This window comes from Ambystoma mexicanum, chromosome 1p, assembly GCF_040938575.1.
Source record: "Ambystoma mexicanum isolate Mex_15411 chromosome 1p, UKY_AmexF1_1, whole genome shotgun sequence".
Classification (NCBI taxonomy): Eukaryota; Metazoa; Chordata; class Amphibia; order Caudata; family Ambystomatidae; genus Ambystoma; species Ambystoma mexicanum.
The window spans coordinates 392,529,625-392,554,363 of NC_090921.1; the positions used below are offsets into that span (position 1 = coordinate 392,529,625).

General features: G+C 51.1%; 1 protein-coding gene across 3 annotated transcripts in view; it reads left to right on the forward strand.

The window, feature by feature from the left end:
• LOC138570930 (SURP and G-patch domain-containing protein 2-like) overlaps window positions 1-24,739 on the forward strand; it is a 906,804-nt gene that overhangs the window by 674,765 nt on the left and 207,300 nt on the right. The gene's annotated exons all lie outside the window — the stretch shown is intronic.

Sequence of the window (24,739 nt, forward strand, 5' to 3'; positions counted from 1 at the left end):
GAATATTCTGCCTAAGCATATCCGACACAATCTTGAACACCCCTTCCCAGAAGGGGCCCAGAACAGCACACTCCCACAACATATGGACCATGTCCGCCTGATCTTTCCTGCACCTCGGACAGGCGGCAGATCTGGTTGCATCAATTTTATGCGCCCTCGCTTGTGATGCATATACCCTGTGGAGCATCTTAAATTGAATCAATTGTAGCCACGAACTGCATGCCCCCATATGCATAATCTCAAATATTCTCCCCCATTGCCTAGTGTCGAGTATGACCCCGCTGTCCCTCTCCCAGTGATCCTTACTTGGAGGGGGTTCGTAGGGAGTACCTGCCAGTATCATTTTATATATTGTCGCAATCACACCTCTGCATCCCTGGGAGGAGCGAATGTATTGCAGCAGGGGTGTGGTCTGAGGGACCTGCGGGAACACCGGAGACCATTATTTAAGGGATGCCCTCACCCTGTAATATTGCAGCGTGTGCTGAAGACCCCTGCCCATCATCTCCCAGAAAACCTCCTGGGGCATGAACTTCCCCTCAGAGTACAAATCCCCAAAAGTTTCAATTCCCCTCCCCACTCCAATCACCTTCTATGGACTTAACACATGTGGGTGCCAGTACCTCAACCTGCCACAGCCGGATGCCCGGGTCAAACGGGCATTCTATTCCCACCCTTTTCATAACCTGTCTCCATGCATGCACGGTACACGCCACAGGGTCAAATCTGCATTTATCAGCCACTTAACCCGAAATTAAGAGTCCCTGTAGCGAGTAGGGTTATACTGAACCTCTCTCAATGTGGGCATGTGGTGGCCCCCACCCCTCCCACATCCAGTACCTCGCAAAGGACAACTGGGCAGCTACAAAATACGCCTCTATATCCGGAGCCCCTATCCCTCCGCGTTCCCATGGCTGCACCAGAGTTTCTCAGACTATCCGCGGGGTTTTAGGATGCCATGTCAAGCAAATCAGCTGGGACCTAACCTCCTTGAAAAAACTCTTCCCTGGCCAAACAGGTATATTTGCAAACATGTACAAAAGCTTAGGGACAACTACCATTTTAATAATAGCCACCCAGCTCATTAAGGTGAGGGGAAGCTTACACCATCGATCTACCTTTACCCTTAGTAGCTATAGGTACTCCCTATGATTCATATCCAGTAGGGTCTGGGCCTTCCTGCTAACCCCCACCCCTAGATACGTAACAGAGTCCTGAACCCACCCAAACCCCTCCATGCTGATTGGGGGTGTCGTTGCCTCATTCAAGGGAAAGAAAGAGGACTTGGCTCGATTCAACCGAAGTTCGGAGTAGTCGCCGAGCGTTGCCACCTCCTGCGCCAAGTGTCCAAGCTTAGCCTCAGGATTCCTTATATAAATAATCGCATCATCCCCGTATAATGAACTCGGACCCCGCGGTCCACCCATACCTAGCCCCCTATGTCCATGCCACTTTGGAAGCCTACCCGCCAAAACCTCTATAGCTATTGCAAAAAGCAGTGGGGAGAGCGGGCACCCTTGTCTCGTCCCTCTCCCCAGCAGAAATAACTGACCCGACCCCTCCCACACTTATCTAGGCCCTACATCCCTAATACAGCCAGCTCACAGCTTTCACAAAATAAGGAGGGGTTCCCACTCACTTGAACATCTCGAATAGGTACTCCTACTCAACAGAGTTGAATGCTTTTTCCATATCTAACAACGCAGCCACGGCTTGCGTCCCTGGTTCAATTTGCGCTAAAGTTGCGAATAGCCGCCTAAGATTCAGCGATGTTGACCTCCCTGGAATAAATCCAGACTGGTCTCTGTGCACTATTTGCGACACATGCAACAGGAGCCGATCCGCCAAAACCTTTGCAAAGATTTTCGTATCTACATTTAGCAGGGAAATTGGCCGATACGACGAAAAATCAAGAGGTCCTTGCCCGGCTTTGGAATCAACGTGATGACGACCTCACAAAGTGTTGGGGGGGGGGTAGCCTCCTCTCCATCCCCTCCTCCCAAACCCCTAGCATATACCTAACCACCTCCGGACCCCTCTCTTTATAAAACTCTGCCGTTATCCCATCAGTCCCCGGCGCCTTCGCAGTGGGCAGGACCTTCATCGCACGGAGCACTTCCTCCACAGTTATGGGCCTAGCGAGTAACTCCACCGCCTCTCCGTCGAATCTGGGGAGCGCTGCGTCCTCAATATAATCCCTCAAAGCAGGCCCTGAAGGCGTATCCCTCGCCGTGTACAAAGATTCATAGAACCTGCGGAACTCCCCAGCGATCTCGTGCGGGTTCACCAAAATCTCACCCCTACTAGATCCCACTGCCGTTATGTCCCCAGATCCTCGCTCACCCCTAACTAGAGCCGCTAGGTATCTGCCCGGCCTCCCCTCCTCCCCATACACGCGAGCCCTCACGGGGCGCGCAAAGTACTGCACCTCCCTGTCTGCCAACATCCAAAACCTATCCAGCCCCTCTTTCAATTTGAGCAGCGACTGAAGATCCCAGCCTCTCCATCTCCCCTTCCCATCGCTTAATCTCAGTCTCCACCCCATCAAGTTCTCTTCGTATCGCCTTCAATACCCCGTGCTCTGCAGAAAGACACCCCCCTCTCAGCACCACTTTAAACGCTTCACAAAGTGTCCCCTTGCTTTGAACTGACCCACTGTTGTCCTGGAAGTAGTTCTTAATCATGCTATGTATATCACTTTTGAAAGCAATGTCTTGCAGGGCTACAGACTTAAACCTCCACCTGGGCCTAGACATTGGTTCCCCCAGATCCACTGACCATAAGACCGGGGAATGATCAGACAACGTCCTTGGTAGCCTTTCACAACCCACTGTACGCTGGATGACATAGGGAAACCCCAACACGTAATCTATCCTGGTCGACGTGTTACTTATCGTTGAATGGTGGGAAAACCCTGTTATTCCCGGATGCAGAACCCTCCACACATCTCCCAGCATAAGGACGTCCATGGCCCTCAACACCGCACCTGCCGCTTTCGCGTACCTCTTCTTCCCCCCCAGTCGAATCCAACCCCAGATCCAGAATAACATTAAAATCCCCGGCCCACACGATACATGTATCCCGATATTTCAAGCATTTTTCCAGAAGACACTCAAAAAAGCCTGGATCGTCCACATTGGGACCATAGACATTAACCAACGTCAGCTTTAATGTATTCCATATCTGACGAGTAATCACCACAGCTGTGCTGCTTCGGAACATTTTCTGCGTCCTGCGTCGATTTCGTCGATACGCAGTCCTCGAGGACCTCCGTCGAGCCGACGTCACCGGATGTTATAAGTAGGACACACAACGCCCGTAGCCTCAGTTCCATTTCTTCCACGAACGTGTTTGCTTTGGAGATCTCGGCGTTATCCATGATGTCTTTGTCGTCTTCCACCCCAGGGCCGGGTTTTAAGAAGTGTCGGGACTGCGGGTCCAAGATGTTTACGGACTCACACAACACCTGCCTCTGGTGCCTCGGTGAGGGCCACGACACGGATGATTGTGTTGACTGACAGTCTCTTACGTCGAAGGCCTTGCGGGAGCGTAAAAAGAAGCTTTCTGTCGGTAAGGTGGCCAAGCCTTGGAAGTCGAGATCCACTGGGCTTTCAGCTGACAATTCGAGGGGCGACTCTCTGCATCGTTCGTCGGTCCGGGGGGGGGGGGTGGAAGTCTCGTCCCGGAGTAGGTCCCGCCATTCCTCTGCCTCTTCGAGGCACTCACGGAAGCGCCGTCATCGGACGCCTTCCTCGTCCGAGGGCTCCGCCCATCGGTGGGTTGCTTGTCCCAACAAGCATTCCACTCCTGCGGAATGGGATTCATTTCAGCAGGAGATGATGGCGATATTTTCAGTCGCAGGGCTCCGTTCCGTCCACGCCGTCGAAAGACGCCGGCCGTGACCTTGCTAGAGCCACCACTCGCACACCTTCGGGCTCGGGTGGTCGGCACGATCGTCGAGCACCTTCGAGGTCTCGATCGGACAAGGTGTATCGCTCTAGACATGCCCGCTCCAGGTCCTCGACGCCCGTGAGACCGTCGGAGCCTGTGAGTTCTTAGAAGAAGACATCGACGCCTTCGGCGCCAAGGTTATCGAGAGACGCAGGCTTTCGAAGGACACGCTCGGGGCTCCGCCCTCGGGGACAGTGCCGACGCTGTCAGCGCCACGCTCGACAACACCGATTCCATCGACGCCTTTCGAGGCTGCTTTGTCGAGGTACCCCCTGGCATGGTGGAACCCCCTAGAAAGGCTCTGGCCAAGTCTAAAAATGTCTTTGTCCCTTTTTCTGTGCCCCCATTCCAGCCTCTGGGTTATGTTTCTGAGGTGGAAGAAGGTTTGGTTCCTGCTGAGGTACCTGACGAGATTTTGCCTAGTCATAGCCAGCTTGAAGACCTGCGTCAGTCGTTGCACGACACCAGCGGTTTGGACACCTCTGCAGAGGTGGAATTCGGTAGGCCTGAGCCTGGCACCCACGCCGAGTCCTCGTACCGGACCCTTATGTCAAGGGTAACGGAATACTTAGGGTGGTCTGCGCCACCAGTGGATTTTCTGCAGGATGACCTGACTGATATCCTTGACCAAGGTCCACCAACTGACCCGGTACTGCCTTTCCATATGGCCTTGCAGAGAGGGGTGGCAGCGGCTTGGACTGCTCCGGAGAGTCTCCCGGCAGTGAGCAAGTCTTTGCCGAAGAAAAATCATCCAGCCAGTAGCGACCCCAGCTACTTGACTACGCACCCCACTCTGGAGAGTTTGGTGGTGCAGGCAGCTACGGCCCCGGCAAAACAGGCGTCGTACCCTACCATCCCTCCTGATGGGGATGACGAACGTTTTGATGGCTGGGCGAAGAAAGTGTTTTCTTCAGGGGGTATGGCTTTACAGACAGCCAACTCTGTGTGTGCCTTAGCACGTTTCACTCATACTCTGTGGAATTGTCTCTTTGGCGGCTGAACACATTCCCGAAGGGGAGGAACGGGATGGCTTTCTTGCTCTTGTTCAGGATGGCAAGGATGCCATGTGTGAATCAGTTTGGTCGGGTCTGGACATGGCGAGCACCGTGATGCGCAGATTTGCGTGGTTACGGAAGTCGGGGGTTTGCTCCTGATATACAAGCCCAGCTCCTTAACATGCCCTTTGATGGTGAACATCTTTTTGGCAGCAGGGCTGATGAGAGCCTTGAGAGGTTGCAGACCTCCAAAGCTGCAGCAAAGTCGTGGAGCGCCGCAGTTCGCCATCCTCTGCCTTTTCGTCCTAGGGGACAACAATGGAGGGCAGGTTCCTTTCGATATTACTCATCTTTTGGTAGATCAAGGGGAGCTGCAAGTCAAAGGGGCAACCGTCGGAGTACCAGAGGTGGAAAACAAGGTACTCGAGGTGGCAAGGCTGCTCGGGCAGTTGCCTCTTTATCCTCATACAATGCCACAGCTGCTTCAGCTCAGTCATGGCGCCATGTCCCATGGTTCGCCGTTTGGGGGGAAGGCTGGCGCAGCATCTTGTAGAATGGCGTGCCATTACTTCAGATGTGTGGGTTCTGGAGATCATAGCCCACGGCTACTGTCTTCCTTTCCGGCAGAGGCCTCATGACAATCCACCAGTGAATCTCTCTTTGAAGAGTCCGGATCCACTCCTTGCGCAGGAAATCCAATTCTTGCTGGAGAAAGGTGCCATAGACTGGTGCCTGTAGCGGAGAGGAACAAGGGATGGTATTCCCCTTACTTTTTTATTTCCAAGAAGGACGGGGGATTGAGACCCATCATAGACTTGTGCGGTTTGAACCAGCTCCTCAGGAAGGACAAGTTCAAGATGGTTACTCTTTCTCAAGTCCTCCAGACCCTTCAACTACAGGACTGGTTGGTGTCTCTTGTTAGGGAGGATTCTCATTCTATGGCTAATTTCCCTTACCTATAGAGTCCCCCAGCAGCTTTGCTGGATTTAAAGGGTTTATTTCTTTTTACCTGCTAAGAGTGAGACTCTTTTCCCCACTCTTAGGCATTTTTGCTGTGTGTTCTAGGCTATTTTTGTGTTTAATGCCTATGGGATCTTTCTCAACCCCATAGGAACCATCATTATTCACATGTGTTACACAGCACCCTCAGTGCAGTGACACATGGGTGTCGTGGCGACCCCCAAACATAGACTCCATACCCTGGGACTGACTGTCTCCCAGGGCATGTAAAGTCCCCATTGACTTTACTAGTCAAATCCTATGAACTAAACCAGTACAGCCCATTTTACTATGGAGGTACTGGAAGGGGTTAATAGTTTTTCCCCCATGTTCATTTTCGAGAGGGTACCCTACAAATCCTCTCTCAAGTTTCTGGCTGGTGGCAATGGTTACTGTTAGGCAGAAACCTGTGCAGTTCCCTTAGGGACCACTGCAAAAGGCGTAAGACTAGAGATGTTGGCAGTAAACCCAATTGGTAGCAGTCTGTACCACCCAGATTTACCTGGTAGCTGTGGCTGAGCAGCCAGCTGGCTGGTGGCAATGGTTACTGTTAGGCAGAAACATGTGCAGTTCCCTTGGGGACCACTGCAAAAGGCGTAAGACTACAGGTGTTGGCAGTAAACCCAATTGGTAGCAGTCTGTACCACCCAGATTTACCTGGTAGCTGTGGCTGAGCAGCCAGCTGGCTGGTGGCAATGGTTACTGTTAGGCAGAAACATGTGCAGTTCCCTTGGGGACCACTGCAAAAGGCGTAAGACTACAGGTGTTGGCAGTAAACCCAATTGGTAGCAGTCTGTACCACCCAGATTTACCTGGTAGCTGTGGCTGAGCAGCCAGACTTCTCTCAAGAGTTAGACAGTATATAGAGTATACAAGATAGGTACTAAAATACAGTAGCACAAGCAAACACGGACCAGAGCTTTGGTATCAAGTATATAATTATTTATTTGAGCACGCACTTAGAAACACTCTAGCACTATTATTATAAGTAAGTTCAAAAACACAGTCACGATTAGCATATGTACATCCCTTATTAGACAAGTCTTAGTTAAGACCACTTATTTCCAGACAGAGGTGAGCGCTGAACTAAAGATGGCACTCCAATAAGTTTAAGAAAAAGGGAGGGAAAAGGCAGAAATTGGGAACAGCACACAACACAATCCTTCAGAAGCACTTAGCAAGGCAGGAATGTCAGTCTACTTGTGAGCAAAAAGTTCAGAGGCCAGGCTCCCTCTTGGAGAGAGTAGAACACCAATGTGCTCAAGATCACACAGTTTAAAAGGCTTGGAGAGTCTTGCAGAGAGTTCAGAAAGGAATCAGTTCAGTTTAGAAGAGTTCAGTTAGCCAGCTTAGGGCCAACCCAAGTGGTAAGTTGAGGCTTTGAGTCACCCCACACAGACCGTTGCGAGGGAGGCCAGGCGGACACAGTACCTTTTAAAGTGGAGAGGATCCTCCAGCGGGGGCAGTTGTTCCTGGCAGCGGGGGCAAGTCGCGGCGTCGTCCAGAGAAAGAGATGATATCGACGTGGAGGAAGGCTGAAGGTCGTTGCACTGCCAGGGAAGAAACCAGCCGCGGAGTTCTCCGGTTAAAAGGTACTACCCTTTTTATTCGCGGTAGTGGAGAAAACGCGGTATACCGGTTGCCGGGGTGCTTGGCACAGGCAAGGCAGCCACGAGATGATCCGGGAAGGCGAAAAGGCGGGCAAACTGGTTATCCCCACCGGTCAAAGGAAGAAGCCTCCTCGGATTGAAGATTTCCTCTGTCGTCGGGGAAAGTGGTGCGACGGTTCAGCAGGGTTCCACCGGTGGTGTCGTCGTTGCAGGTCGGCTCAGCTTTTCCCTCTTCGGATTCTTTGGTCCTGTGGCGACGTCTGAAGTCCCAGTCCCCAAAGCCCTGCTTTTATGCAGAAAACCCCCATTCATCAGTCCTAGCTGTCACTCAAACATGCTAAATGGTGAGCCGGGCGGCTCACCACTGGGCCAATCACACAAGAGTGCGACTTGAGTTGCCGAGGCAACTCAGTCCAGGGTGCCTAAACCCCCTCTTTCCCCCCCACTGGTATCCAGACAGAGTGGCACCACTTTTGGAGGCTTCTGTGGAGAAGCCCGCCAAAAAGTGGAACAAAGGGCTCGAATTGGGTTGGAGTCACAGAAGCGAACACAAATGCCATTTTGGAACCGAGTTTCGGCAAAAAATACCAACCCGTGAATTTATATTAATTTAATAACCCAGCTTTATGTTCGAGGCTATATTAAAAATTGGTAGCCTCGAACAATGGGAAAATCCCATAGGAATATATTCGCGGTTGAATATAAAAAGTAGTATCCACTGCCACCAGCCAAAACTCGGTCGAGGGGGACTGGACAGTGCCCCTCTAACAACAGACCCCGGGGCAATCGAATTGCCCCTACCAGTATGTCCACAATATGATGGTTTGTACTGGTTCTGTTCACAATTTAAGACTAGTAAAGCCAATGGTGACTATACATGCCGTGGGAGACAATAGTCAGCCCCAGGGTATGGAGTCTATGTTTGGGGGTCGCTATGACACCCCTGGGTTACTCTACGGAGGGTGCTGTGTAACCCACATAACCAAAAACACATGAAGCCCTATGGGGTAAAGGACCCCATAGCCCATAAAACACATACAAAATTCAAAGGAACACCTCAAATCATGTCAAGAGTTGGAGAAAAAGAGTCTCACTCTTAGCAGGAGAAAAAAATAAACCCCGAAAAATCCAGCAAAGCTGCTGGGGGACTCACTTGGTTTGGGAAATTAGCCTTTACAGAGAATTTTCCCCAACAGTTACTACCATAAATATTCAACCGCAAATATTTCCCAATGGGATTTTCCCATTGTTCAAGGCTACCACTTTTTTTGACAGCCTCTAACATACCGCCGGTGCATTTTAATATTAACTTTGCTCCCGTAGGTTTTATTTGCCAGAACTTTAATATAACTTCTTTCTCGTGTCTTTCTCTAAACTCCTAACCCCGGTCGGGGATCCTTTGTTCGTCCTTTTGGCGGGCTTCTACTGAGAAGCCCTACTTTCCGCGCCACTGAGTCTTGGGTGGGTCCATTGTGTGGGAGGGGGAGTAGGACCCCTGGACAGCGTTGCCTCCGCAACCCATGTCCCACTCTATCCTGATAGGCTAGAGGGTCTCCGGCCAAGATGACCACTCCACTGTGTGAGTGACACCTAGCCTATGTGAATGGGGATCTTTTTGCATAAAAGCAGGGTCCTGAGGACTGGAAGAGCAAGACGTCGCCACTGGAAATAAGGAGCTGAAGAGGAGAGAAGCCAAAGACATCTGCACCGACAGAACCACCGGTGAAGCCCTGCTGCAGCGTCTCACCACTTTTCTCCACACGACGAGAGAAGATCTTCACCTGCAAGAGCCTTCTTCCCTTGAGCTGTTGGGGCCAACCAGTTTGCCAATCGCATTCCCGGACCTGCCTTGGTCGAATCTCCCGTAGCCTCTACTCGGAAGCCAGATAGCCAGGCACCAGTCCACCCGGACCGAGATTTAAAGGAGCGTATCTTTTATTCCTTGGGCAGCACCGCGGCTGGTTTCATCCCTGTGTAGTGCAATAACTTGAACCTTCCCCCACAACGAGAGCCTCTCTTCCTCTGCCGGATCACCCGAACTGCAGGCACTACCAGGAACAACCGCCACCGCAGGAGCCACTTCTTCATTTAAAGGTACATTGTTCCGCCAGGCCGCCTTTACTTCGCGGTAGCACTAAAGGTGTTTTAAATCCTTTACCTACCTGTTGGGTCGGCCGCCCCTCTCTTAACATTGTATACTCAACTTCTGCAACCACCTTTTCAAATTCGTTAACCAAAGACTTTACTGCAGCTACAAGAACATTTAGCTCCTGGTCCCTTGCCCTGTACCACTGACTCTGGCATAGGCCTACTGACTTTGGTCACATTTGTTAGATCTGCTTTCTTTAGATTGATTCTCACTGAGAACTGTGTTGGTGCACCTATTTCTTTTAACTACCCTTTCCTTCCAATTCTTAAACATTGTGAAATGCCATTTTGCTCAGTTTTCATTTTAGGTATTGCCTATACTGATGCACTGTCTTGCTGAACTGGTTCACAAACTGATGGGAAGTGTTGCTAGGGTGTATAAGAAGATAACTTGTGCCCCCCCTGCCTCTTGTGAGGAATTGTTGGAGGATCCCTTGTGTGTAGTTGTCACTGTGCCGTTTTGCTCAGTTTTCACTCTGGTTCACTTGGTCTACAATTCAACTTGAGAGTGTGTATATTTTTTCTTTGACTTAATTTAACTTGCTTGATGACTGTGATACATGTGTTTTATTAGAAGTGTATAAAATAAATATAGATCTACTTTTTAAATACAAAGCTTTGGTCAGTGTTTCCCTGTTCCATAGTCTGGTGGGCCTATTGTGTAAACCCTGAATACTGCTCATCTCCCTCTTGAGATAAGTCTGACTGCTCAGCCAAAGCTACCAACTCAATCTTTGTGGTACAGACTGATACCAAAGGGGATTTATTGCTCTCACCTGTAGTCCTAATCTTGTGTAGTGCTCCCTAAGGGAACTGCACAGGATCCTGCCTAACATCTCTCGACCTCAAGGACGCTTACTTTCATGTGCCGATCCATCCCAAGCACAAGAAGTACCTGAGGTTCGAGGTTGGGGACTCTCACTTTCAGTTTCGGGTCCTGCCGTTCAGATTGACCTCCGCCTCAAGGGTTTTCACCAAGCTCATGGTGGTGGTGGCAGCTATCTCAGGAAGGGGGGGGGATTCACGTCTACCCCTACCTGGACGATTGGTTGATCAGGGCACACTCTCCCAAGCAAGTCCTGGATCATCTGTCTGTCACCTGCCACTCCCTTCACAAGCTGGGCTTCTCCCTCAACTTGAAGTCCCACTTGATGCCAACTCAGCGGCTCCAGTACATCGGAGCAGTGCTCGACACATCCCTGGGGCAGTGTTTCCCTCCCCAGGTGAGGGCTCATCACATTCAGCAGATGGTGCACAAGTTTCAACATGCCCAGAGTCTCCCAGCGTTCGAATTCTTGAGGTTGCTCGGCCTCATGGCATCCTGCATTCTTCTGGTGCCAGAGGCCAGGTTGCGGATGAGATCTCTGCAATGGGCTCTCAAGATGCAGTGGTCACAGTCCTCCGGCAGGATGTCCGACCCCGTTGAGGTGCCGCCCTCGGTGGCCCAGGATCTTCTGTGGTGGGCCGTCGAAGGCAATCTGATGAGGGGGGCTCCATTTTGGCTACCCTGGCCGGAGGTGACGATTGTGACGGACGCATCCCTCAGGGAATGGGGAGCTCATGCCAACGAGTTGAGTCAGCGGTCGTTGGTCTCCGTCGGAGTCCAGACTCCATATCAGTCTGTTGGAGCTGAGGGCCGTCAGGCTTGCCCTGAAGGCTTTTCTGCATACTGTGCGTGGGAAGAATTTCCTGATTCTGACGGCCAACACAGTGGCCATGCACTACCTCAACAAAAAGGGGAGGGGACGGCTCACTTCGTCTATGCAGAGAGGCAATGCAGCTCTGGTGCTGGGATATCCAGCAGGAAATTCCGATCTCGGCAGTTCATCTGGCCGGAGATGAAAACGAGACGGCGGATGCTCTGAGCAGGCAGAGCGCGATCTCTCACGTGTGGGAGCTGGCTCAGGAGATTCTCCTGGAGATCTTTGCCCTTTGGGGGACCCCACAAGTGGATCTGTTCACCTCCAGTGTGAACCGGAAGTGCGAAAGGTTCTGCTTGCGGGAATTTCCTCCAAGAGGAGCCTTAGGGGACAAGTTTGTGGTGGAGTGGTCCTTCCCACTGCTGTGCGCGTTCCCTCCAGTCCCCATCACCCCGCAAGTGCTGCGGAGGTTACGGAGGTTCGGTTCCCGGATGATACTCATTGCTCCGGCATGGGCCCAGAGAACGTGGTACCCGGACCTTCTCGACTTGTCCATCTGCCCTCCACGCCGTCTTCCTTACCGAGACGATCTGCTCTCATGGGAGCGGGTGCGGGGGCAGGTTCTCCATCCAGAGGTCAGATTCCTCAACCTTCACGCTTGGCTTCTGAAAGGTTGAGGTATAAGGATTGGGACCTCCCTGAAGACATGATGGAGGTGTTGCTTTCGGCCAGACGGCCTGTAACAAAATCCCTGTACCATTGCTATTGGAGAAAGTTCTGCGACTGGTGAAGGGTTAAGAATGTGGATCCGTTTTCATGTGACATTCCTGTGGTTCTGTCTTTTTTGCTTTCTTTAGCCCACAAGGGCCTTCAAGTGGGTACCATTAAAGGTTACCTGGCGGTGCTGTCCATATTTAAGCGCTCGTCTGAGGAGTGTTCTTATTTCAAAATTCCTTTAATTTCTCAGTTTTTGAAAGGGGTCACTAATGTGTTTCCACCATCACCTTTCCAGGTGCCCGGTTGGGATTAGAACCTTGTTCTAAAATTCCTAATGGGTTCTCCATTTGAGCCTTTACATTCTTGTCCTTTGAGACTGTTAACCCTTAAAACTGTATTTTTAGTTGCGTTTACTTCCGCTCGCAGAGTGAGTGAGTTGCAGGCACTTTCTGTTAAGCCAGAAACTCCCTCCCCAGATTCACTACTGGCTTGAAGGACTTGAAGAGACCCTGGGAGGAACTTCTGTTCTTTTCTATGTTGCTGTGGCTTTCGTTGGCTGAGGGTTCAAGTCCTAGAGAGGCGAATCCTACAAGCCACACCTGTGGAGAAAAGTCATTTACTTACCGGTTTATCGCCAGGATCCCTGGAGTCCTTTCCACCAAAACTGCTGTCATGAGTACTGTGAGGGGTCAGCAATGAGAGGCGGACATAAAGAGATAACTTTCTCAATATTCATCATTTTAAAAGAAAAATTGGTAACGATTGAAGGGCTAACTTTCCTTATCCTAACATAAATGTCCCTTCCTATGAAATTAAGACTAAATGACGTTGCAGCCAAACTCAATCTGACCCGCACACTAACATATACAAGCAAACAGTGCAAGGTAAATGTTTCAAAGTTCAACTTAATAGAAACGTGCACCAACTCCAACATATAACTCCAACAAAAACACTTCTTGTATACTGGGTTATCTTCCGTTCCCTGGATTACTTCAGGTAAGTTATTCAGTGTTCTTGAATCAAAACCAGTCTTTTAAAGGCATTACACATGTCTTTCACCGAATACTTTCCTCAGGATGACAATACAAATGTTCTTTTCAAAACACTGGTTCAGATAAAACAAGGAAGTCATTCTCTAGCATGGGGTCTGGCATGGATTTACATGCACATGAATATTCCCCGTCGTCAAGCTGGGAATCCTCGGCAAAGAAAAAATCAGTTTCAGTTTCACTTTTGAACTGTCGTTCTCCTAACAACCAATCACTGGTCTCTGGGTCATATTGCCCCCAGCCAATGACTGCCCTCTACCTAAGCCCCTCCTCTGGCAGCCATCTTAAGATTTTTACCGCACGTTCAAGTGTTGGGAGTCCTCGTGCTGCAGCTCTTGAGCTTTTACTGCGTTTTGCGATTTTTCTAAAGAGTTCTACTCTATTTTTACAGTCAATCGAGCCTCAAGCTCCATCGATCCATCTTCCGATTAACGGGGACCCGTTTTCGGATTCTTCAGCGCCACTCAAGGGCGATTTTTCGTCGAGTTTCTTCTTGGAGGCTTCCAGAAGCTTCTTCAAGGCTTACCTCGCATGGACATGGCAGAGGAGAAGGAAGAATCAACGCCTCTGTTCAGGATTTGCCCGGGATGCGGCCTACGGAACATCTACCTGGACGATGGGCATTCCCTGTGCCCCTACTGCCTGCATTCGGACCAAACGCACGTGGAGGATGACTGTGCGTTTTGCAAGGAGATGGTCCCCCGCAACATGATGAATCGGCGCAGGCGTCTCACCGAATGGCTCCAGGCCAAGGACCCTTCTACGGGCGAGTCCTGGCAGCATGCCTCCCTCATCCACAAGAAGGAATCTGAGCAGTCTTCTAAGGCCCAACATAAGACCAAGCACTGCGAGTCCGTTGGCATCGGGAGCGCTGTTGCGACGGGCTCCCCGGCCGCCAGGTCGAGCACAGCGTCTCCGGCACCTTCGACCATGAGCCAACGCTCCCGTCCGGCAAAGAAGAGGAAGTCTGACCACACGGGTAAGCTTCTGGAGAAGCCCCGGTTGGACCAGACAGAGAAAGCCAAGGGGGAGCGGGGCGCTGACCCTTCCCCCAAGGGGAAGGCATCAAGCTTGACCAAGATCATGAAGGCCCAGATTCACCCGGCGAAGCCTTCCATCAAAGGAGTCGTGGCGTCCCTAGCAAAGGCAGCGGATGCGGATTCATAGGCTGCGACCCCCCCAAGGCGAGGGTTTCCCTGCCTGCCAGGAGGGAATCGTCTTTTCAGCCCATAGAGAAGACACTGGAGAAGGCGATGCCAATCATCTTCCCGAAACAGTCTCCCCTGGTCGCAGAGAAGGGGTTTGGGGGGTCACGGTAGTCCTACAGGGCACAGACATCTCCTCTGAGGAGGAGGAGGAGCTTTCTACTCCCCAGACCGTGTTGCAACAGAGGTTCGTCGAGGCCAAGTCATATGGGAGGGACCCCGACGAGGGAGATGTTGATAGTGACGACGAGACCGACGAGTAATTTGGAGGATCCTTCACTGCTGCTACCGTAACTCCCGCTACCTCAGCAACCCAGCGGGACATTTCTGTGGACATTCTCCAGGCACTGCACACCCTGTGCTCAGAGATCCGGACGAGGATGCCCCTTCCGCCGACGGGAGACCCGGCGGCACATGGGCCATCAGATGAACCCCGGTCAAGAATAGGAGAGTTCTCCCTCGACTGCCTTGTCACCCTTCGCCGCCCTCTTCTCTGCCGAGGGATGAGACGGACCAGGAGATGGCGATGACGGGCACCGACGACGGCGGCGGGTTAGGAAATCTCCTGTCTCCACCACCCAGAGCCACCTCGCCCGACGAAATCGGCTCGTTCCACGCCATGATCTCCAGAGCCTTTGAACCGTTTCAACTAGTGTCATGACCCTTACCCCTGGCCCTCACTGGCAAGTCAGCCTTCCGACTATCAAATTGGAGACAAGGTCTGGTTAGCATCAAAATATGTGCCCATAAAAGGGACTCGGACCTTTCGTCCTCGATATCTGGGACCTTATTCTATTGAATCCATAATACATCCAGTGGCAGTTAAAGTAGCCCTACCACCCACTATGCAGATTAATCCTGTGTTTCATGTATCACTCCTGAAACCGGTACAACCTGGTACTCTGGTTAAAACACCACCAAAACTAGTATTAGTTGACGGAGAACCAGAGTTTGAAGTAAAGGATATCCTAGACTCAAAATATGCCAGATCCAAACTATAATAATTAGTTGATTGGAAGGGATATGGCCCTCAAGACAGATCATGGGAACCTAGTGAATACATCCATGCACCTCGCTTAATTAAAAGGGTCCATCAGAAATACCCAGCCAAACCAGGACCAGGCAGAAGACCCACCGTGAGAGGGGCCTTGGGGTGGAGTGCTGTCATGACCCTTACCCCTAGCCCTCAGTGGCAAGTCAGCCTTCCACTTAGGGCCAGGTCAAAGACCTTAAAACCTCATCCAAGACTCTCTTGGAGTCAGTCCTGGCGCCTTTTGCACCAGGCTTATAACCATCATGAAGACCAACATTAGAATGGGACTATTTACTTGGGACTATTTAACTTGGGGGGGGGGGGGGGGGGGGGGGGTGGTTCAACCAACATGGAGGCACACACATAGCACAGTTACAAGGAATTGAGCTATGCGGTCTAGTCTTTTGGGTGTGGCAGGCCTGGGACTATTTAACCTGGACTACTTTACCTGAGACTATTTAAACCGCACCCAAACAGCAGAACATGCTTCGCATTATTCTGCTGTGGGCAGTGTAACGCTCACCGTGTCCATTTCTTTGATGCCAGCTTACCTGAAACCAAGGACCTGCAGAGAGAGAGAGAACACTACGAAACTTACCTGGAACAGTATCCTGTCTTCAATCCATCGCCGACTTCAGTTCCACTCACCTGAAGGTACGAACTCCATCATCCGGCACCGCATGCATCCTGGAATACCATAACCTGGAAAGAGGAGAAAGAAAGACAGCATTAGTAAGCGTTTACTCACGTTTTCTCCCGAAGAAAGCCGCACAATTCTTACATGGGTTGTGATCTCCTGGTCAGTATCATCGCTGGAACATTACGGTGCTCAGCGAGGAACATCGCGACTGCAAAGACTGGAAGGGGTGTCTGTACTTCTGCTCTCTATATGGTAGAGGAGAGGCACAGAGGACCCCAGCCAAGATCTTCTATTATTGGTATGTGGTCGAGCAATCAAGGCCTAGCTTCTCAGGAGGTGATGCAGGCTGGTTCTTAAGTACAGTGTAGTCCCCAAGCCCCCACAAAGGAATGTCCACACACTGTATTACTGAAAACAGTCTTTATATAATTAATATTCAAGGTTATGTACACTATCAAAATAACTCGCTTTGTACTCAGAAAATCAACAATGGTAAATATATACAGTTCTACAGTGGTACCACAAATATTAATAGAGCTCATTAAAGTGCATCAACTATACTGTCAAAATGTCACACAGATCAATAAAGAGGAAACCAACAGAAGAGAGAGGAAGGAAAGCAAGATGTGTTGAAACAATAGGCAGATTGCTGGCCCAGCTACCTAGACACAGTTCTGTGTGGAGATCCCCCCCGCCTGGGCAACCTGTAAAATAAAGATATAGCACAAGCCCTGTCCATATATTGATCAATAGTCTTATTCTCTCCTATAATGTTTTTACCCCCCCCCCCCAATGTACCTGGTGGAGCAGAGTTCTTCAAAGAAGCGTCAATGGCTCCTTCTTGAGTGACTCCCTTTAAAGCAGGAGTCACGAATCGTTGAGAGGCGTCGAAGAAGGTGAACTTGGCGTCGATGAGAAGTTCGAGGGTGCCGAGGCCACAGCGTCGATCCAGGCGGTGCTCGTCGGCGACGTCCAGCGAGGATGAGGCATGCGGGGCACCTCAGCGTTTGATAGTTCTGGACCGCAAATAGTTTCAGAAGAACTGGGGCCCAACAAGGGTGTCGAGTCGTCAAAGTCTTTGGGGCCTTCAGGTGGCGGGAAACCCACTGGCGGATTCTCCTCGGCGTGTCGGCGTCCTCGACTTTCTCCGGCGGGAAAAAGCAGTCGATGGTGCGGACAAGGGAGTCCGTCGATTCAACAGTCTTAGGCAAAGGAGCGGGCGGCTCCGGTCGTCGGCGTCAAGCGGTCACCTCTTCTGGGGCAACACGGCTTTGACGGGCCTCCAGCGGTTACGGCGATACTCCGAACCCTAGGCGACGGCAATGGACTTCGGCAGCGATGTTCGGGTGATTCACTTTGTTCTCCTCGGCGGTCCCCGTCTCCGGTCGGCAGCCTTTCGAGGGTCTGACTTCTGGGGAGCTTCGGCGAAGGTTAGCGGTGCTCGATGGTCCCTCGGAGCACAGGAAGAGGGCGCCTTACCAGGTCCTCTCTCAGATCAGTCTTCGACGAATTCGGAAGCTTTCAGATCGGGTTGAAGCAAATGCAACAGCAAATCTTCTTCCAGCTGGGCGTCGAGGATCAGCAGTTCCAGTTACTCTTCAAGTGTAGACACAGCTTCTGAACAATTTCCAGTGGTGAGAGGTCCCCAGATTTACTATTCTGCCTCTCATCCACACTGCTGGGTCACACTCAGCAGCCAATCCTACAGTAGGGCATTCATGCAGTCAGTCAGCCAATCAGGCACCCAGTGCATTCAGGCCATCCTCCTCCCTCTCAGACACTCATAACAAGGAATGTGGATTTGGACAAGTACCCAGCCATTCAACACTACACACTGCATTCAGGCCAGTTTCGGGCAGGGCTGTCTCAGTCTTTGTCTCTCATACCAGAAACCAGACAGCCACAACAAGAAGTGCATATTGGTCACACACTCCATTTACCCAGGTCCCACCCACAGGGTGTACTCAAAACATGCAGTCACTGGGAAGGCTCCAGCCAGTCTGGCCAGGACTTCACAACAACACCATATATGGAACTTCCACCCAACAGCCAGTCAGGGGGAAGGGACACAGTCAGGGCTTCCCAGGACTTTGGGAAAACAAGGTAACAGGCAATAGAAAGCAAGAGGCCACAGGGGCCATCTTGTTTGCTATCAGGAATCAAATGATTCCAATGGCAGGGCCTGGGTATCCCAAAATGGAGGATACTCGGAGCACCTGTCAAATTCAGCATGGAGCTGCCACCAGCCCATACCCTGCTCTGTGCGCCACACACAGGTGCCCAAAAACATACACTAGGGGCACAGGGTTGTACCCCCACTCATCGGTGCCATAAGGGTATCCCATGGGTCTGTACACCAAACCAAAAACAGGAAGAGCTGCACTGCCAGGAGTCCCACATGGACTTCTGGGGAGAAAACAATACAGAACACAAATGGAAAAGGACTACAGGACAAGGACCGGGAGGCCCTGTCCCGCCAATGCATTTCCAGCATCACAGTCTCCCCTCCCCCAGACTGAGGTTAGGGTGCCTAATCTCCCTCGAGATAGACACCCTCATCTAGACGGTCAACATACCTTCTGGAAAGGCCATCTGCATTATCGTGACTCTTCCCTGGTCTGTGCTCAATGGTGAAGTCTAGCCCTTGCAGGCTAATGGACCACCTGAGTAGTTTCGGGTTCTTACCCTTCATCTGCATAAGCCACTTCAGGGGCTTATGATCTGTTTAGACCTTTAAGGTAGACCCTGTAAGGTAGGGCCTAAAATGCCTAAGGCTCCAAACCATACTGAAACATTGCTTTTCAACAGTAGCCCACCTAGGTTCTCTACCCTTCTCTATGTCTACTGATGAAGATGGTTGGATGTTCCCTCCCTTTGTCATCTAACTGGGACAAGACCGCTCCAATTCTGGTGTCGCAGGCATCTGTCTGGACGATAAATGGTCGGCTGTAGTCAGGCGCACACAACACCAGTGCCCTACACAGACTTTCCTTCAAGCCATCAAAGGCCCTCTGACAGTCTTCAGTCCAATTAACCTTCCTCGGTTGTTTGGGTGAAGTCAGAGCTGTCAGTGGTGCAGCTATGGTTCCATAGTCTGCCATGAAATTGCGATAATTCCCAGTGAGGCCCAAAAAGGCTCTCACCTGGGTTTGAGTAGTGGGAGTCTCCCAGTCCTGTACATCCTGTACCTTACTGGGGAGAGGTTGGATTTGACCCTCTCCTACCTCATGACCAAGATATGTGACTTTCCCCTGAGCTATCTGGCACTTGGTGGCCTTGATAGTGAGGTTAGCCCTTTTCAAGGCCTGCAACACCTTATCCAGATGTGTCAGATGCTCTTCCCAGGTGGAACTGTAGACGGCAATGTCGTCTAAATAAGCCACACAAAAGACTTCCATCCCACTGAGCGCATAGTTGACCAATCTCTGGAAGGTGGCAGGGGCATTCTTCAACCCAAAAGGCATGACCCTAAACTGGTAGAGTCCCTCCGGTGTTTAGAATGCCGTCTTTTCCTTGGCATGGTCCGTCAGAGCTATTTGCCAATAGCCTGAGGTAAGGTCAAAGGTGCTCACAAATTTGACAGCACCTATGGTGTCCACGAGCTCATCAGCCCTGGGCAATGGGTGCGCGTCAGTTTTGGTGACGGCATTGACTCCTCTGTAGTCCAAACAGAACCTCCAATCCTTGGTACCTGCCTGGGAACTTGCCTTAGGGACAAGGACCACTGGACTGGACCAGGGACTAGTTGAGGGTTCAATAACACCCAGATCCAACATCTTGGCGACCTCAGCCTGGATGTGGTTCTTAACAGTATCTGACATACGGTAGCTCCTGCTTTTGACAGGCACGCTGTCACCAGTGTCAATCTCGTGCTTACACCACGGTGTTAGGTCTGGCGTCCGTGAAAACAGAGGCATACTGCTGGAGCAAAGTCCTTCAGGCCCTCTGCTGCTCTGTTGTCAAATCTGGAGAGAGATGCACCCCCTCCACTGAGCCATCCTGAGGGTTGCTATACAGCAAATCAGGAAGGGGCTCACTCTCATCCTCTTCTTGCTCTGAAGCTAGCAAGAGACATGAGACTTCTGCTCAACGGTGGAAAAGCTTGAGCCTGTTAACATGGAATACCTCAGGGGCTACCCCCAGAGGCTCCCATGTCAACCAGATAATTTGTTCTTGCCCATCTTGGAGATTATCCTGAAGGGTCCAGTGCTTTTATCAGCCAATGCCCGAGGCTTGGTAGGATCCATCACGAGGACCTCCTGTCCCGGAGCCCAATCCACATGTAATGCTTTAAGGTCATGCCAGTAGTTGTTCAATTCCTGGCTGGCCTTGAGATTCGCTGTTGCTCGACCCATCATCAGTGTCATCCTCCGTCTGAGGCCTAACACATAGTCCCCCACTTGCTTGATGGGACCTGCAGGGGTGGCTTTCAAACCTTCTCTGATCAAGGCAAGGGGCCCCCCTCACGGGATGTCCAAAGAGTAACTCAAAGGGGCTGAAACCAACACCCTCTTGAGGTACCTCTCTGTAAGCAAACCGGCATGGCAGGAGGAGATCCCATTTCCTCCATAGGGGCTCTTCCAAAGCACCTATCATGCCCTTGAGAGTTTTATTAAATCTCTCAACCAGACCATTGGTCTGGGGATGGTAAGAGGTGGAGAACTTGTAGGTTAGTCCGCACTCTTTCCACATGGTTTTCATGTAACTAGACATGAAGTTGGATCCTCTGTCAGAGACCACCTCCGTAGGGAATCCAACACAGGTGAAAATGCCCAGGAGAGCCCTGGCAACCACCTTGGTAGTTACAGTCCGAAGGGGTATAGCCTCAGGGTACCTGGTGGCATGGTCAACCAAGACCAGGATGAACAGATGTCCACCTGAAGTGGGAGGGTCAAGGGGACCGACGATTTCGATGCCCACCCTCTCAAATGGTGTGCCAACCACTGGCAATGGCTGCAGTGGGGCTATGACACTGCCTCCAGTCTTGCCAGACAACTGACAAGTTGGGCAGGTCCTGCAGTGGGACTCTACTTCTACTCCATCCGAGGCCAGTAGAAATGGGCAAAGAGCTTTTACTTAGTCTTCTTGGTACCAAGATGACCAGCTCAGGGCACCTAATGCGCCAACTGCAGCAGGAAGGTCCTGTAAACCTGAGGTACTACCAACCTCTTGAGGGCACCAGGTTCAGGCTTAGTGGGCTCACTAACCAGGAGCTCACCCTCCCAATAAATCCGGAATGTCCTAGGCACTTCTGCCTGGGACGGGGCCTGTTTCCTCAGACCCTCGAGAGAGTGGCACACTCTCTGTCCCTTACAGAAGTCTGCCCGGGAGGGTCCCCCTTCAGCTAACGAGCATTGAATATCGTGATGATCCTCCAGGTTGAGAACCTCTCCCACAGAAGTCTTCTGGCTCTTCTCCCACAGGAGTTGAGATGGGGTTTAGCACTGGATCCAGCCCGTCCAGAGCATGGATCCCAATGGGTGCTGTAGGAACAGCAGGAAGAGACAGAGTCCCCTGCACATAGGTTGCCTTCTTATTCTTCCTTCGTCTTGCCTTAGGTCTCGCGTTTGGCTCGGGTAACTGACTCACAGCCAGACCCTGTGTCACCTGTGACCTAGTGACTGCAGCAGCAGTCAGGGGAAGACCATCCAAGATCAATCCCAACTCTACAAGTTAATTACCTAACAGAATGTTAGCAGGGACATTGTCCTGAACCAGGACAGGAAGTTTTGCTGTCTTGTCTCCAGTTATGAGTGTGACTAAGGCTACAGGCGATAATTTGGGAGGCCCACAGGCTAACCTGGTGGTTCTCAGAGGAGCACTTACATAGTCCTCTGGCTTGAGCAGGGTCCTGTCCACCACTGTCATGCTTGCCCCGGTGTCTCTCAAACCAGTAGAAGGCTGGCCATTCAAGAGGACACTTCTCAAAAACCTACGGGTGTTCTGTGGAATAGTTGCCAGTACTTCTGCGTACTGGTCCCAGGTGCCAAGGGACATTAAGGAAATCTCTACAGGAGCACCAAATGTGATCCCTGTAGAGGAGGGGAGGACAGTGGCCTCCACCTCAGACATGGGGTAAGGGTAGGTTAGGCTGACAGCCTGTACTCCAAGTGCCTTACCTTTACATTTGGAGTCACCCCTCTTGTGATCCAGAGCCCCACAATCCCAACGAGTGCGGGGTACGGTACTGGAACCACTGGGAGCCTGCTTTGCAGCAGGTGGACCACTTCTCTTATTCCCACCCACAGATGACTTATCCCCACTAGATTTTTGGGTTTTAGGAGAGGAGGGTTTCGGTTTACCCGACTGGGACTGCTTTTGGGACTCCTCAGCTTTCTGAGAGGCCCCATTTTCTTAGTTCTTGTACTTCCCACTGGAGTCCCTAGGGGACACCCGGTGGGAGACCCACTTGTCAGCCAGCCTAGCCAGCTTAAAGGGATCCAAAAGGTTCTGGTCAGCAACATCTCAAAAAACAACAGGTGGGACAATTCAACAAAAGTTTTCACCTTGTAACCATCAATCCACCCCATCATGTTCATGTGCGCAGCACTCACCCAGTCAACCCAAGACACATTCTCTCTTTTCTTAAATTCCCTGAACATTTTAAGATATTGGGTAGGTGTCTTGCCAAACTTGGCAATCAAAGCAGACTTCATTCACTCATACTGACCCTTGTCTTCCACACTCTGTTTCAGAATACAGTCATGCCCAGTCTGAGGCACTCTGCTTAACAAACACTTAGCCCAATCTCTTTTGTCAACATCATGAATTGCACAAGCCATTTCAAATGCTTCAATCCATTGGAAGATATCAGAACCCTCCACAAACACACCAACCAAATCTTTCATAAACTTGGTGGCTGGGGACCTGCCACTCTCAACTATCTTTGAGTATCACTTGCTGTGCCAACTTCTCTTTCTTCAGCTCAGCTTCTGTTGCCAACTTTTTGTATTGAAAGGCTAACTGTTCCCGTTGTAGCTCCAATTTTAATAGTTCAATCTTAAGGCTTCCCCCTGAAGAGCAGTGCTGGGGTTCGGAACAGAGGCAGCAGGAATGGTGGCATTCCCAGAAACGGATTCAGCAGAAACCCCAGGGGCAGAGTCCTAATTGGTTGCATTCCCACCCCCCCCCCCAAGAGTTTCACCATCAGTCTGGTAGTCCACCAGGGCAGCTATCAGCTCAGCCCTAGACTTATCCACAAAGTCGAACTCCCTGGCTTCACAAGCACTCTGGAGAGCCTCTAAGTTCATCCTAGTCAATTTACCATTTGCAATGCTCCATTGTTTGTAATGCAGTTATTTTGTACACAACCAAACCTTAATTTAATAAAGTGCAGATATTTTGTAAGTGGCATTGTTATACACCGGTTCTTAAAACCATAAGCATCCCACCGCTGCCACCAGTGTAAAGACTGGCGGAGGGTGTCTGTACTTCTGCTCTCTTTATGGTAGAGGAGAGGCACAGAGGATCCCAGCCAAGATTCTCTATTATTGGTACGTGGTCGAGCAATCAAGGCCTAGCTTCTCAGGAGGTGATGCAGGCTGGTTCTTAAGCACAGTGTAGTCCCCAAGCCCCACAAAGGAATGTCCCCACACTGTATTACTGAAAACAGTCTTTATATAATTAATATTCAAGGTTATGTACACTATCACAGTAACTCACTTTGTACTCAGAAAATCAACAATGGTAAATATATACAGTTCTACAGTGGTACGGCACATATTAGATCGCATTAAAGTGCATCAACTATACTGTCAAAATGTCACACAGATCAATAAAGAGGAAACCAACAGTAGAGAGAGGAAGGAAAGCAAGATGGTTGAAACAATAGGCAGATTACTGGCCTAGCTACTTAGACACTGTTTTGTGTGGAGATCCTCCTCCCCCCACCTGGGCAACCTGTAAAATAAAGATATAGCACAAGCCCAGTCCATATATTGATCAATAGTCTTCTCTCCTATAATGTTTTTACCCCCCCAATGTACCTGGTGTAGCAGAGTTCTTCTGAAGAAGCATTGATGGATCCTTCTTGAGTGACTCCCTTTAAAGCAGGAGTCGCAGATTATCGAGAGGCGTCGAAGAAGGTAAACTTGGCGTCGATGAGATGTTCGAGGGTGCCGAGGCCACAGCGTCGATTCAGGCGGTGCTCGTCGGCAACGTCCTGCGAGGATGAGTTGTGCAGGGCACCTCAACGTTTGATAGTTCTGGACCGCAAAGAGTTTGAGAAAACCTGTGGCCCAGCAAGGGCATCGAGTTGTCAAAGTCTTTGGGGCCTTCAGGTGGTGGGAAACCCACTGGCGGATTCTCCTCGGCGTGTCGTCGGCGTTCTCGACTTTCTCCGGCGGGAAAAAGCGGTCGATGGTACGGACAAGGGAGTCCTTCGATTCAACAGTCTTAGGCAAAGGAGCGGGCGGCTCCGGTTGTCGGCGGCATGGCGTCAAGCGGTCCGCTCTTCTGGGGCAACACGGCTTTGACGGGCCTCCAGCAGTTATGGCGATACTCCGAACCCTGGGCGACGGCAATGGACTTCGACGGCGGCGATGTCCGGGTGCTTCACTTCGTTCTCCTCGGCGGTCCCCGTCTCCGGTCGGCAGCCTTTCGAGGGTCTGACTTCTAGGGAGCTTCGGTGAAGGTTAGCGGTGCTCGATGGTCCCTCGGAGCACGGGAAGAGGATGCCTTACCAGGTCCTCTCTCGGATCAGTCTTCGGCAACTTTCAGATCAGGTCGAAGCAAATGCAACAGCAAGTAGTCT